Source organism: Malus sylvestris, chromosome 12 (assembly GCF_916048215.2).
Source record: "Malus sylvestris chromosome 12, drMalSylv7.2, whole genome shotgun sequence".
NCBI lineage: Eukaryota > Viridiplantae > Streptophyta > Magnoliopsida > Rosales > Rosaceae > Malus > Malus sylvestris.
In genome coordinates, this window is record NC_062271.1 from 9,607,195 (window position 1) to 9,624,370 (window position 17,176).

The window sequence follows — 17,176 nt, forward strand, 5'->3', positions numbered from 1 at the left end:
AAATACAAAGAGTGTCGCAGCTTTGCAAGGAAGGAAGGAGAATAAAAGCTTGGAGCCGTGCCTGCCATCCAAGGCCATTGGAGTGCTGGAGCGTTTCTGGGTTCTTTCTATCCTTAGTTTTAGTTCAATGTTTGTTTTAATTTGGTTTCCAGTTATGATGAACATGTGGAACTAATTTCGTTTTAGTTAGAGGTGGATTCAAAGCCATGGACATATGTTTTATATGAATTGATTACATCCAGTCATTGTTTCGTAAAACATGAATGCGATTTACTTATCTGTTTTATTAAGAACTTGTTCTTGTGTGTTGATTAAGGATGCATACTTAGTTTGCATGCAAGGATTTGATGCTAGAATGTAAGGGAATTTCACATAATCATTATGAACTTATATTCAGAAGTAGTAAAAGTCACTAGTCATGATTGTGTTAAGTAAATCCATGGCAGGGGTATTATGCAGTTCATAGTTACGAATGCCTTGTCAATGCTTATGATTTTCATAGAATTTAATGATCTTTGATATATATCTCTATTATGCAGTTCATATTCAATGAATTTAGGAAAATCTAAAAGTTAATTTGTGCTTCTCACGATTAATTTGGAGCATTGTCATTCATGGTTTATAGGAATAATAGCTGAAAATCGATTTGTATGCATATGTGTCATGTGTGGAGTAAGACCCTCTAGCTAGCCTTTCACCCCTAAAAACATCCAATTTCGTATTACCCTTAGTTTGCTTTTGCAAGTACTTAGGTTTACTTTAAATTCGTCAAAACAACCCCCATTTAGTATTCTGAGTCTTTTTAGTTTAATTTTCGTTCAAATCACCCTCTAGTTCTTATTTTGAGGCAATTTAACTTAGTTTTGTGTTATTTGAGTCAGTTTAGCTTGTTTTGAGTTGTTTGAGTCTAGTTTTCAGTTTTTAAATTTAATTGTGTTGATTAGCATCCCTAACTAATCCTCGGCCTAGAACGATCCCTACTTACTCGTACTACAATTGTATAATATATAGGGTTTAATTTGTGTGTTAGTTTTTACCACATCAATTAATTAGGTAATAAATCCATTAATTAGGCAATTAACATAATTTAAAAGGAATGTTTTGGAGGTTACCTTGTGAAGAAGATTTATGACGATGGATGAAATAGGTTTTGAATTGTTACCTACTTTGGGCACTTTTAACTTGGTTGAGGGATGAATGCCCGCTGCTTGTGCGTAGGAATCTCGATACGCCTCAAGGGTATTTTGGTCCTTTTCTATCAAAAAATCCACATGTTGCGTTGTGATTATTTTTTGCTCCGCAAAAAGAACTCTCCGATAATATAATTACAAGTGTAAATTTAGTGTAGGATTTATGTTTCAACCGTTACGATCCAACTTGAAGGTGAAAAAGTTGGCAACACTGGGATTATACGAAGATTATGAAAGCTTCAATGCAACGTGTTCTTGAGAACTTTACACATAATGTATACGAAGAGAGAGAGAGAGAGAGAGAGAGAGAGAGAGAGAGAGAGAGAGAGAGAGAGAGAGAGAGAGAGAGAGAGAGAGAAAGAGAGATATTTTTGATTTCTTGATTGTCAAGTTATGATTACAATTGTTGTTATATAATCTTCCTTTTACTTAGCTGCTAATCTTCCATCTCCTTATCCCAACTATATTCTAACAACTTATAATAGCTCATCCCTTTAATCTATTGACAAGTGTCACTTGACTTGACCCTTGATCTTCTCTTCACTTGGATAGCTTTTCTTCACTTGGTCTTTACTTGGATCCTTATAGATTAGAGACAACATAAGAAAAAAGAGCAATGGGAAAAGTTGATAGAAAGGTTTGTCGTTAGATGCATAGAGGGGTGATACCAAGATAGGAATCTCAGTTTAATGTAATTAGGCTAGATAAATTAGCCTTTTATTTATAGGAATTTTAACGAAAAACTCATATTATTGTTTACTTTAACGAAAAACTACATTTTTACACTAAAAAGTTAATATTAGTACGTTAAAACTCAAAGTTTTCAAACCATTTTCATTAGTTTTCCTTTTATTTATTTCCATTATATATTAGAGTTTACAAAGAGAGTTTGAGATGAAACCAAACTTTTCAAAATCATAACAGATAACAAAGAGATAAATACAGAAATTACAAAATTTATAAATCAAAACTCGAAGACTGCAGGATCGTTGGGGTCATTCAAACTGAGTTAAACTTTCTCTTGCAACTGATTGGATGAGATAGGAGAACCATTTGAATTTGGTTTTGACGGGCTTAGCTTACCAAATAACATGTTGCCATCTTATGGTGCGTGAAATACGCAGAAATTTGTGTTTGTTTAGCTTTATTTTCAGTTCTTGCGATTGTCCCTAGTCAATAACCAAGTCAAGTCCCCGCTGGGATCATTGAAGTAGATTGTTTTAACTGTGTTTAGGCTAGACAGACGAGGCAAAGTTGCCTTGTGAAGAAGGCAATCAAATGGTCTTCTGAACAATATTTATTTTGTTTTTTAATTTATCCCCTAAGCCTAACTTTATTGCTGTCATGTAAGACAAAATGTAAAAGGCAAAAAGGATAACAACTGTTTCAAATGCAAATTAACCCCTAGAAAGGAAGTTAGGCTCCATACTTAACTACTAATAAGCATATTAGGCTTATTAATTTTAATCTTGTTTGTCACTTAGTATTACGTAATATGATATTTTTTTCACTTGTAAATGAGAGGTCTTAGGTTCGAATTTTGTTAATGATGAGTTCGATACTAATTTATTCATTCCAGCCTAATAGTTGGCCAAAGAGATGGGTGGCCAAAATTAACCATATCAAAGAATCTACTCTATTTCAGATTGGACCTCAGCCCTGCTTTTGTGTCGTGCTCTGTCTCCTCCTAGTCTTAGCTCCTGGGCAAGTCCTTGGTTGGCTTTCCTGATATTTTCTCCTTTTGTTCTCTGTTGTGTTTAGCTTTTTTCTCTTGTTTTGCTGTAGGTCTTTTGGGCTTTGGCCGTGTTGAAGGGATCCTTTCTGCCCGAAAAAAAAAAAGAATCTACTCTATTTACAATTATTTTATTGTTTTATTTTCTAATAAAAGACCGTAAAGTTAAGATCAAATGTCATAAACAAATAAGGACGTTGTGAAGTTAAGATTAATGTCATCACTGTCTTTAGAATTCTAGCTAGTTTATGTTTGATGTTATTTAAATATAAGAAAAGGAACACACTAATCTTGAACCAATTTAAGTTAAATATGGCATATATAATCTTGTAAGTATGAGTTGGTCGTGGGTAACAAGGGGACTGAGCACTATGGAAGACATGGTCTCCAAATTTTCTGGGCAATTTGCGTTCATGGAAGATGAACAACATATACTTATGGTTGATGCGAAGGAGGTGTTGACGTTGAGATCTTCGAAAGTTTTCTTGGTGGGGAAGGTGTTAACACAAAAGCCCTTCAACAAGGAAAGTTTCAAGCGTCAAATGCAAAGCTTGTGGAAACCCAAAGCGAATGTATTTATCATGGAGTTGGAGAATGATAGATTCGCGTTTGGGTTCAACACGAAGCAAGAGATGATTGCTATCCAACCTGGGGGGGGGGGTCCATGGTTCTATAATAAGCAATATTTATCGGTACTGGAAGAGGCAGATAATGTAACACAGCCATCGAAGGTGCTGTTATCCTATCAGGACTTTTGGGTTCTGATTAAAGCACTTCCGATTTGTTACATGATGAGACAAATGGGTAAACTTCTCGGCAACCACTTAGGGGAGTACATTTTATTGGACCAAAGTTGAAAGGAGGAGCAATATAAGAGCATTCTCAGAATCAGGGTTCGTATTAATGTTTTTAAGCCACTGTGACGGTGTGTGGCTATTCAAATTGATGGCTCTATGGTGACAACCGATGTTCGTTATGAAAAACTACCCCTAACGTGCTTTTTCTATGAGATGATGGACCATGTTGAGGACCAATGTGAGAAAGTTTGTGGAAAAAATGATGATGACAAAGCTAAGCCTTATGGTAGATGGTGCCAAGATGATGTTCTATCCCCTGAATATAAGAAACCATTGAGGAAACGCTTTGGTTTAGGTCTTGAGCCTAGATGGTCCATGAGAGTTCCGAATTCTATGGAGGTCGATGGAATGCAGGAGGAGGATGAAGTTGCAGTGCAATTCCGGAAAAGGTGGGGCGACGGCGAGATGACCCAAAGACGGACAAAAATTCAATGAATTAATCTGGTTGGGGGTTACAATGTAACGATGCCACATATAACCGACAATTAAAGCCATTTATACCTGACCTTAATGATTTGGCACCGTTTTTGGATGCAACTGATAATTCCACGACAATCATTCCTTATGAGGCTGCACCTATTTTATGTTAGAGTCAGCGCAATAATGACGAGGAAAGAAGAAGCATAGTTATGCCGCAATCTTTGGACCCGCATAACAACATTATGATTTTTGGAACGCAAATTCAAATGGAGCATTTATACCTCCCTATTGAAGATGTTGTTATGCTGGACCAAGACCGAGTTCAACCTGGGCCTGAGACTATGATTGTTACTAGAGGCTCGAGAAAAGAGCCTAACCAAATGCAATTCGGAATGGAGCTAGAAAAGGTTGTTGTTGTACATGAGGAAGGGATGGGAACACTACAAAGGCAGTTGGGAGAGCAAGTTTTCGGAGGGGACATAACTAAATGGTCATTAGGATCCAACCCTTTTAATTTGGCCCCTTTTTATATGGAAATCAAGCACATGAATAGAGAACAAATAAACAGGGTGGGGGTACTACATACATTACTCGAATAAGAAAAAGAAGAGCACAACGAAAGCTCCCTGAGTTGGGGAAGAGAAGTGAACGAGAAGTGGGTGATAATTGGAATAAGCCTGAACCCAAGCGAAGGTCTGTGGTGTATTCTTCTATGAATTCTACAACGACGGAGGCTAACAAGTATCAGCCCCGTCGACACCAATGAGTTGTGTAAGCTGGAATTGTTGTGGGCATAGGAACCATCAGCTAATTTGTGCATTGAAGAGACTAGTTCTCTCAAAAGATCATAGTGTGATTTTTCTATGCGAAACAAAAAGCTCAGTGGAGTATATAGAGAGATTAAAATCACAATTAAAGTTTGATTTTACTTTTACGGTACCTAGTAGAGGACATTCGGGAGGTTTATGTGTGATGTGGAAGAAGGAGGACAATCTCTCATTGTGAACGTATTCTCTTAACCATATAGACTTAGAAGTAGGTGGATTGGGGGATAGAGAGCATTAGGGATTGACATTCTTCTATGGTTTTCCGGCAGAGAGTGATCGCCATAAATCATGGCCATTACTTGAACGATTGTAGACAAACTTGACCTTACCTTAGTGTTGTGTGGGGGATTTTAATGAAGTTTTATATGCGGATGAATAGGGAAGGGGAGACTTGAGAAGCGATAGACAAATGGAGGGATCTCATAATGCATTGGGAATTTGCGAACTCACAGATTTGGGTTTCACTAGATACAAATTTACCTAGGAAATGACACGCGGTGGAGGTATAAAAGTAGGATTAGACTAAGCAATGGCTAACTAGAAATGGTTGACTTATTCCCCAGATATCGTGTTGTGCATCTAAATCCTACATCATCGGACCATGTTCTTATCTTTGTTGATTGGCTAGGAAGAAATCGAGAACGACACAAAAAGTTATTTAGATATAAGGAGGGGTGGAATTTGAAAGAAGGGTGTGTGGAGGTGGTAAAAGTAGGGTGGCAACAACTTTCAATTGATCATCAATGTATCAGGTTACAGAAAAGGACGTCAAAGCAACAAAGGATTAGTTGAATACTTTATTTGGGCTGTGACAACCCGTCCTAAATTTTATGGATCAAAAGGGTAAATTGGGAATTTTACTTTGGTTTTGAGATATTTGTTTAAATGTTTATTTTGGGTTTTCTTTTGCGATTGGTTGGTGTGCCTAAGGGGGGCCCACTTGTGATTCTTGTCCCCGGACCCAAATCTCTCATCTCTCTCCTTGTTCTTTCTTTCCCTCTCATTCTCCTTCCTCTTCCTGTATCTCTCTCACTCTCAGACAACTATCTTTCCTTCTTCCTTTCGCTGCACCCAACCTTCCCTGAGGGTAGCTTACACATACACACAAACATACATACACACGACGACAGCACCATCATCATCACCGCCCTAACTCTCATTCTCTCATTCTCTTTCTTCATCTCTATGGAGCATAGAGAAACTCTAGCAAGTTCCTTGTATCCTCGATGTTGGTAAGGCCTTTTTACCCTCAAACCTTCATTCTTTCCTTGTTTCGATTGTTAATGAGTGTGTTTTGGGGACTCTTTGGGACAAAAAACACCTTGATAGAGCTTCTCCATGTTTTCGGTGAGAATGTCGTGTTTTTAGACTGTTTTTCGACCACTCCCCGACCACGGCTAGCCACGAGGAAGGTATAATTCGACTCTCTATTTCCCGAGCTTCATTTTGGTGTTTTGAATTGCTTGGAAATGTTATGTTTTGAGCTCCGTCGGAGCTAGGGAAGTTTTCAGCCAAAAACCAACTTCCTTCTCTGGCGAGAACAAGCAATGCAGGGCCTTTGGGCCTAAACCCCAAGCCTAAAACTTTAGGGCAGCCCAAACCCAAACCCTTGTTAAATTAGGCCTCTGGGCTGTAAGTGACTCGGGTCTGAAAATGTCTGGCCCTTTCAACCGTCGTTTTGACTTGAACCTTGGTGAAAAGGCAGTCCCGCCTTCTCCAGACAACATATGGCCCCCATCCTTCATATCCCCTACTGGTCCCCTTACCGTTGGGGATTTGGTGATGAAGAATGATATGACAGCTGCGGTGGTGGCCAGGAACCTTGTCACTCCCAAAGATAACAGACTACTTGCCAAACAGTCTGATGAGTTGGCTGTTAAGAATTCTCTGGCTCTCAGTGTGCAGTGCGCAGGTTCCGTGTCTAATATGGCCCAATGCCTATTTGCCCGAACCCGTCAAGTTGAATCATTGGCGGCTGAAGTGATGAGTCTCAAACAGGAGATTAGAAGGCTTAAGCATGAGAATAAACAGTTGCACAAGCTCGCACATAACTATGCTACAAACATGAAGAGGAAGATTGACCAGATGCAGGAATCTGATGGTCAGATTTTACTTGATCATCAAAGGTTTGTGGGTTTGTTCCAACAGCATTTGCCGCCTTCATCTTCTGGGGCTGTATCGCGTAATGAAGCTCCAAATGATCAACCTCTGATGCCTCCTCCTTCTGGGGCTCCGCCGACTACTATGGCTCTGTCGACTACTGAGACTTCTCCTAAGCAGCCTTTGTAAAGGCTCCCTCTTGTATTTATCTGCTTAATGTTCCTTTCTTTTTTATGAATGTAAAAATACCTCGCATAACTGTCAGTGTTTCAAATATAAACCCACACCAAAAATAATTAAACAAGCAACAAATAAAAATGACAATCATGGCAAAATAAAACTACAGAAAATGGAAGGTTTTTAGAAACGCAAAACTGATTGTGGAGCAATTCAAAAATCTTCCTTATTTGAATACATGGGTTGCCTCCTAAGAAGCGCTTGCTTTAACGTCTTCCAGCCGGACGATAACTCCATTTAAGCTTGTACAGGGCCCACGACATGCAATTGATCCTTGAATGGACAGTGATACTTGACGTGATCCGGCAATGGTTTAAATTCTAGTGTAGGTGCTTGAATCATCAAAATCAGCAAGTTAGTATATAATAAAATCGAAGTTGGAGAAGATGGCTTACTTGCTTGCTCCAACACAAACTTAATTACGAACACCACATCTTTGAAGGTTGCAGGGATATGGGACTTGGCCAGATTTGGTGTTTTGAGAGTTATGACTTTTTCCGTGTCATAAAATCCAACTTCTTTGGGAGTTTTCGTCTCAAGGGTATCTTCTTTGATGAATTGTAGACATTCCCTATCCACTTCTTGCTCTTGATTCTTTGGAAAGGTTCCGAATATGCCTTTCTCACCCTCTTCCTCCTTGGATTGCATGATCCTACAAGGAATAAGGACATTTGGTGAAACGGGGTCAGGATGAATTGAATTTAGGCTTACCTTGGTTGTAATGGACGACATAGAGGGCATATGGGGCTGCGACAAGGGTGGTTCTTTCCTTGTCGTGGCCTTGTTACTCTCATCCTCTTCGAGCAACAGTTGTTCATCCATGTTTTGGCTTGGTTTGGATGTCTTTGGTTCACCTCCAACCTCCATAGCACTTCCCAAAGTGATAGTATCATAGATTTCAAAATCTTCCTTCAAATTTTCAATAGTTGAGTTGGAGAATTCACTTTGCTCTTGAATTTGTGCCGTGAACTCCATAATTTGCCCAAATTGCTTTTCCAATTCGCCCATCTTCTTGGCTTGATTTTGCACCTCTTTGTTTCGGTTTTCTACATCCTGGTTCAAATAGGTGAGTAACTTATTAAACATATCATTATCCAAAGATGTACCTGAATTGAATTGGGCAGATTGTTGTGGTGGCTGTGATGGTTCATATGGCCAGTGATAGAACTCCTCTTCTTGCTGCCAATATCCATCTTGTTAGAATTGTTGCGGTTCTCCACACATGTAATCTGAATAATCTCTCCAATCCGAATTGTAAGCATTGGAAAACATGTTGTCCCTTGATTGGCTATGGCCTTGATAACCCCAAGCATCTTCATTCGCAGCGAATTGAGAACATTGATGAGTTGGATATCCTTGCCCATAAGACACACCATCTGTAGGGACACTTTGCATTGTGGTCCTTTCAGCATATTGTGACAATTGAGAAGTAAGTTTCGCCAATTGAGCTTGAATGGTAGCAAAATCCATGTCTTACTTCTCTAGTACTTGAAATCAAGGAAACAAAACTAAATCAAATATCATAAGTAAAAATAAAAGACACAAATAAAAACAAAGTCAGTAACTAAAACAAAAAAAAAAAACATGAAAAAGAAACAACGGGGGATTAGCAAAGTTGCTAATCCCCGGCAACGGCGCCAAAATTTGATGCGATGAAAGTTAAGCACTCAAATTAAACCCTCTTGTTGTCAAATTGTAGTAATAATGCAAGTAGGGATCGTTCTAAACCGGGGATTATGAGGGCTTGCTAAAACCTCTAAACTTACTCAAAAACATAAAAACAAAGTTAAAAACATTTGAATAGAATCAAGGGACTCAAAATAGATTCTAAAGACTCAAAACAATTTAAAAACACTCAAAACTGCCTAAAAACACAAACTGGGCAGATTTGACTCTAACACAACTTTGGACGAATTTAGTGTTTTGACTTAAATCAAAACACTCTAAAACACAAACAAAACAGATTTTAAAAACTTTGGAACAAGAAAGTAAAATGGGTGTTTTGATTTGGATGAATTTGAAATAAACAAGCAAGTTATAAAACTAGGCAGATTGTAAAACGAATTTAAGAAATAAGAAGATGGATGGATTAGTTAAAGGTCCGTTCTTCACACATGACACACTTGTATATGAATCGATTTCCAATTGCTTTTCAATAAACTATGATGCTCAACACCCCAGATTAACCGTGATGCACAAATTAACCCTCAGATTTTCCTTTACTCATTGAATTGGATGAATGCATGCGACAACCCAAATCATTCTCTAAAAGTCCCCTATATGAATGCATAATAGAGATACAATCAGATATCATTACGTTCAATGAAAATCATAAGTGTTGACGAGGCAATTATAACTATGAATGCATGATACAATTGCCAAGAATTCAATTAACGTGATTGTGATAAACAACCTTCACTACTCATGAATATAAACTTGTAACGGTTAGGTGAAACTCATTTATATTCTAGCATCTAATTCATGCATGAAAACTAAGTATGCATCCTTAATAAACATACAAGAATCAGTTATGAATAAAATAGATAATTGAATTGCAATCACAACTTATCAAATCACAATTGGAAGAAATCAATTCAAATCTCAAGCATGTTCATGGCTTCAAACTTCCCCCTAACTAAATAGGGGTTTAGCCACTCATAATTGCAACAAAATTAGAAAATAACAAAGTAGACATTGAAAGCAAGAACGAAGTACACCTAAAACGCTCCAAAGTTCCAAGCTTGAAACGCCAAGGACCTTTGTTTTCACCACCTTGTTGTAGCACAAGTGTCTAGGATGTGTATGGATATATGGATGGAATGGATTTGCACGGCATGGAAAATGGAAATGTATGGAGATGTGTTTGAATGTATGGATGAAATGGAATGGAGCTCAAGGCAAGGGACTTGTGTTTGTGAATGAAGCTCTTTTGATAGATCAAGATTATGTTTAGGAAGAGGAATGGTGGATGTATTTATAGGCTAAGGAGAGGACCACTTCAATTCCTTGCATGTGCAGTTTGTATGGGTGTGTGATGTCCATGTTTCCCTTTACATTTGCACATACATGACCTCCATCATTTCAGCCACAAATCAACCCATTTTCTGCCCATGTGTGTGTGTTTCCTTTGCCCATGTGTGTGTGTTTTTCCTTTGCATTTGCACAAACATGACCTCCATCATTTCAGCCAACAATCCACCCATTTTCTGCCCATGTCAAACTGTCCATGCCATGCCTTTCTCTTTGTGTGTGTGCTGTCCATGTTTCTTCCATGTGCCTTGTTCATCTTCTAGCTGTGCATTTCCACTTGCTCCAAAGCCAAATGAGTGCAATCATAATCCCATTTGCTGCTGAGTGTTGATGACAAAGCAAAACACAAAACAAGTGCCTTTACTTTCTCACTTTATTAGCCAAATCTGCTTAACCCTTTTCTGAACCTTTTAGTGTTACAATGCCCATAACTTCTTCTAGAAAACTGATATTAACAATCCGTAAATTTATCCAGAAAGTAGACATCCGTAGCTTTCCAAACATATAAGGCTCATTCTTTCATTCATTCTGAGCTGTTCGTAACATGCTTCCAAAGTCAGCTAATCTGCACAAGCAGTTTTGACCAATTTGTTACTTAATAACTCACTTGTGCTACTTTTCTTTTCTTTGCTTGATAAATCACACAAAACACAAAAACATAGTAAATAGCTCAAAAATATAAGGAACTAACTAACAAAAGACAAGTGAATTTTATGTAAAATATATATAAATATGAGCTTATCAACTACCTCACCAAATGAGTAGAAGAAAAGCCTATGATCACCACGACTCAGACGGACATAGAGCGTTTCATATAGAGGAACATCATTTACCAATTTGGCATCCCTTAGCCTATCGTCACCGACAACGGCCCACAATTCGAGGGCAAAGATTTGGCGAAGTTCTACCAAAAGTATGGCATCAAGTAGCATAAGTCCATGTTGAGATATCCTCAAGGCAATGGGTAGGCCAAAGCATCCAACAAGATGATACTCGACTGGCTGAAGAAATCCCTCACCAATAAGCAGGGAAAATGGCCAAACAAACTCCCCAGATGTCTATGGGTGTATTGCACCACCAAAAGACAAGAAACCGAACAATAAAGATATGGCCACAAGCTTAGATCTAGCAGAGGAGAAGCATGAGTAGACAATCACCTGCGTCGCAGCCTACCAATAACAGTTCCTCTCCAATTACAACAAAAAGGCCAAGATCCGGCAGTTCCAACCTAAAAATCTAGTCATAAGAAAAGTCTTCATCACTGCTTGTAGAGAATGCTCCAAAAAGATGGATCCCATTTAGGAAGGTCCGTACAAGATCAGCAGAGTAGGCGACAAAGAAAATTACACCTTCACCACCATGAACAACAAAGAGATCGAAAAGCAGTGGAACGTTTACAATCTGAGGATGTACCATGTGTGACCTCCCACTATATCAAGACCCGAAGACTCAAGCAGCTCAACGAGCACTACCTCGCAAGTCGAGGACTATCCAATTGTTATGCAATCTTCTACAACAAAGTTATTCATTCGTTTCACTCGTTTTTCAATGAGGAATTAAAAGGTAATTTGAAACTTGGCTCATCTACATGCCTACAACAATTGATCATCCCTGCACTTCAAAAGAAAATTGCGCCCTTCTTAGGGACTCATCGCAGGAATTGCACCCCCCGAGGGACCAACCATGCTCTCCAGTGCGAGATGGTAAACCAATTCCCTGACACCCACATGGGTCTGCTCTCTAAGGCGGGAGGATAAACTTACACTCCGAATGTCCAAACGTTGATGAGCTGGGCTGCCCTAGTATAACTAGATGCATGATGGCTTGCACCGGGATTCCTAGAAGTAGCCATAATAGTTTTTTTCAAGGCTTAGCTAACTGAAGGATTTTGGGTTTCTTGGCCTAATCCACGGGGAATCGGGCCCTAGAGACGGATGGGGCATATTACGCAGTATGCCCTATAAACGGCTACCTTGGAACCCTAAAACTGTTACTGAGTGCACTAAGGTAACCTACGGTTTCCAGAAAACTGCCTACGGCTTGCCCTTCGAGCAATAAAACCATGCTAAACTTATATAATCGCACATTCTTGTTAAAGGTTAAACAAGCTAGCATGCATATACGAAGCTTTATCCACTGCAAACATGCTACACAGTCGATAAGCTTCATCTCTGCCAAGCGTTAAACAACCTACACCAAATCCTAAAGTGTTGTGATACTTGCTACGCAACCTACGGAATTGGAGAAAGCCAAGGTTAACAACCTAGTGGTTATGCGGACTTGTCTACTTCTATAAGTAAGGCATCCGGCTGCCAACCCTATAGCTAACAACTTTACAAAGTTATACACTAACACCTATGGCTGCATAGGCTACATGGGTCTGTCTGCTTATAGAAAAGTAACATGCCTACCACTAATCTATAAAGTCTAAAGGTTAGGGCATGAATAAAAGAAGTAAAGATGAAGAAAAATGAAGCAAGCATGTTTATAAACAACTAGCAAAGGCCGAGGGAGTTTAAGCAAAACAAGAGCTATAAGGAAAAACAAAGAAAATCCTAAAGGCTACTTAAGAGACTACACTTTAGCAGCTTGGACATCCCACGACTACTCGGTCACCACACCTTCAGCAACCGCGACACTCTTAGAAGAGGCATCATCCAGCACTTCATCCCCGGCTGCCCCAGCCTGGGCACCAACTTCTCCACCTACTTCACCAAGGAAAGCCTCAAAAGTAAAAACAAGCAAGTCTTCGGGAGAAATAGAGAAGGTCTCGAAACCTCGAGCCCATCATTCTCACCCTTCAGCTGCTCATTTTCCTCAAGCAAACCAACACAGACGCGCTGCAGCTCATCCACTTCCTTCTTCAGACTTTCGTTGATCTTCAATACACCTTGAAGTTCCAACACTTGGGGTTCAAGCTTATCGACGATTCTCTTGAAGGGGATCACTTGATTATAAGCAGCAATCAACTTTTCATCCTTTGCTTAAGCAGTGAAACGAAGCTCAGAAACTGCAAACTTAAGATCTTGAATTTGAGGTATGTGACATCCAATCTCCTTTTCTAGGCCTTCATACTTTAGTTTGATTGTGTCAAGCCTAGTCTTCAAGTCAACGATCTCTTGGCGAGCAGTCTTAAGTTGCAGAGAAGTAGTGGTAGAAATATTAGACCCCTTCAAAATAACGAGCTGAGATTCCAACCTTTTGATCTTCTCGGTAGAAAAATAAGCTTTGGCTGCTAGAGCCCTTGCCACCTCCTTGGAAGCCTTGTTATCCATTTGATCAAGGAGCATACACTCGGCTGCTAGAATAGTCGTCTTTTGCATCATGGCAAGTAGGGCAGTCTTCCTATACTCTGTCGTATGTTTTGCAAAGGAACTTGGGCAAACAATCCTTCTAATGTCATCAATAAACTTGGCACAAACATTCATTCCTTCAAGCAGATCTGGTTTCAAAAGCACACAGATCTTAGCAACCTCTCTATAAGTAGGCTTAATGGATTTTTCACAGTTGCCTACGCAAATAGTCTCCTTCTTCCCAGCAGGTGAATCAGTTTCAGCAGCAGCAGGAGTGAGCCTTCGCACCACTTTAGCAGTAAAGTACACCTTATCGCTCTTCATAATAGCAAGCCTCTCCAAAGGTGAATCAGACTTAGCTCCCAACAAACATCTTGGTACAGACTTTGGCATTGGGGGCATAACAGGACCTTTACTCTATTATAACAATTGAATTTGGGAAAACAGACATCAGAAATGGATTCAAAATGTCGAATTACCTTAAGAAGTGTCCCGGTTAAATTTTTGAAAAGTCAACAAGGGAATATTCAAGGAATATTTCTTGGAATATTCCAACCGGATTTGGGCTAGGTTGGGGAGTTTGGGCCAAAAGGTTCAAAGCCCAAAGGCCTGGGTTATAAGGCTTAATGGGTTAAGCTTTTAAGGGTTTCAAGGGTTAAGGGTTGGGCTAAAGGCATGTGGGTTTTGGGCTGGTTCAACGGCCCAAAGGCCTGTCTAAAAAGGTTTTTGGGGTTTAAACTAAATAAAAGGAAAAGGGTTTGGGTTTTAAGGGCAATGGGCCTACATGGCCCCAAGGGCCTGGTTCGAATAGGCTTTGGGCTTGAAAGCCTTGCCTGAGTTCAAAACATGGGTCGCCGGACCCAATCGAAGGAGAAGGCTGGAAACTTCTCTAGCTCCGACGGAGCTCGAAACAACACCATTTAAAACAAACCAAGATACCAAAATAAAGCATGTGAAGCAAGGAAGAGATCTATACCAATTTTGAGGCGAGTGGTGGCTGGAGTTGGCTGGAAAAACACCTGCAATCGTCGTTCCAATTGTCGAGAAACTGGGAAAAGCTTTCCCGGAGCTATCTCTGCATTCCAACGTCCTAAGGTTCTCAAAATCATCCTAATCTAATCTATAACAACAACTAAAGAGGTCTAGGATGCTTACCCTGGTCGACACACACAAAATCTCGTCGAAAAAGTAAGAGCATTGTGTGCATAGTGCGGTGCAAAGAGAGAGAGAGATAGATAGACCAGAGAGGTGAGGGATAGAAGGGTGTCCGAGTGATTGTGATGATGTGATTGTGGCGATGGCTGCTTGCGTGTATACAGGTATGTGTGCGTGTGTGAGTTCAGGGAATGAGGAATGAGAAAGTTTCAGAGAGTCGAGAAGGAGAGATAAGGGAGAGTGAGGGAGAAAAGAGAACTGTGAGAGATGAGAGAGGGAGCACGAGAGACCGGGGATAGATATCAGGGGTAGGCCCCTTGGGCACACCATTTAACACCAAAAACAAACCTATTTCAAACACTTTTTTATAAACTTTTAGGGATAAAATGAAATTACCATTTAAAATCAAGGGTGGGATGTAACAATCTACCCCCCTTAGACCATCTCCAACCTTTGGGCTAAAAGCCAAATTTTTTAGCCCGGAAAATTTAGCTTTTAGCCCAGAAAAAGATTTTCTGCTCCAACCCTTCTGACCTAAAATTTTAGCTCCGCATTATTAAAGAATGAACTTAGGCTAATTTTTTTCTTAAATTAAATTAAAAAAAATATGTAGACTATTGAAAATTAATTTTATGAACATTTTAATCTAAAAATATTTAAATTCCGATAATTATTGAAAAATCACTAAATTTTCAACAAAGCAAGCCTTCAACTTTCACCAATCTTTCAACTTTCACCAAACTTTCAACTTTCAACAACCGTTCAACTTTCACCAAACTTTCAACTTTCACCAACCGTTCAACTTTCATCAATCATCCTCTATATAAACACAGGTCCAATATTAGTTGATCACACAATCTTTCAACCTTTAAGCATCCTCTATATTCACCAATCTTTCAACTTTGAAAGAGTTTTTGTTTCCTAAAAATCCTCAATATCTCATCAATGGGTGATAGAAGAAGGCATAGCAGGGCAATGCAGATGGCACAATACCAAGCAAGGCTTGACATTGAGGATGCAGAATTGATTAACACTGAAACTGAACTTGTAAACTTACTTATGCAATATGAGCACCATAGCGAATCTCGCCATCATGGTTTTGTCACGGGGCGTTCATTTGTGCAGTATGATAGAAAATAGTATCATGACCAAATGATGAAAGATTATTTCATCGAGCATCTGAGATTTGCTACTCATGATTTTTTAATACAGTTTCAGATGAGGAGAAAGCTTTTTGAAAGCATCTTGAATGCAATTGTTAATCATGACCACTACTTTGCAAGGAAGATAGATGCAGTAGGCCGAAAAAGTCTATCACCTTATCAGAAGCTCACATTTGCATTTCGGATGCTAGCTAATAGGTGCTTTGTAGACTTAACTGACGAGTATTGCCGGCTTGCGGAGAGTACTACTATTGAGAACCTGAAGCGCTTCTGTCAAATCGTGAAGACTTGAAGAGGCTTCTATGCAAGGCAGACAAAAGAGTTTCCCTGTCATGATAGGAAGTCTCGATTGTATGCATTGGGAGTGGAAGAATTGTCTTACTGCTTGGGCTGGCCAATTCAAGGGCTATCATAACAAGCCAACCATCGTGCTCGAGGCTGTGGTGTCTTACGACACATGGATTTGACATGCTTTCTTCGGCGCCCTCAGAATGATATCAAATTTCTTTGGTCTTCTCCTCTGTTCGATGATGTTATCAATGGATGGGCACCAGAATTTCGGTACAAGGTAAATGGTAATAGGTATGAGCTAGGTTACTACCTAAATGATGGTATTTATCCTAGTTGGTCTACCTTTGTCAAAAGTTTTTCTCATCTAAATAGTGCAAAGAAGAAATTATTTTCCCCAAGGCAAGAGTCTTACAGGAAGGATGTGGAGAGAGCATTCGGGATCCTACAAGCTCGATGGGCCATTGTTAGAGGGCCTGCACGACTTTGGCATACCGAAGACCTCCATTTTATCATGATGACGTGCATAATTTTGCAGAACATGATTGTGGAAGATGAGTACAAATGAGGATGTGGATGATGACCAACCAACACATGCGAGAGCTATTGCCAGAGATGTTGAATATCTCGCTTCAACCACATATGAGACCTAACATGATAGGGTCACCATGAGTGAGTATATGAGACGTTTAAATAGAATTCAAGCTCCTCAAGGTCATGACACACTCCGCAAGGATTTGGTTGAGAGCGCCAAGAAGGTGAACGTTGATGATGTTGGTTGAGCATTTATGAAATAATTTTAAGTGTACTATATTGTTAATTTGTTTTAATAAATTTAAGTGTCTTCTTGTGCAACGTATTTTGCCTAGTACATTGGATAAATT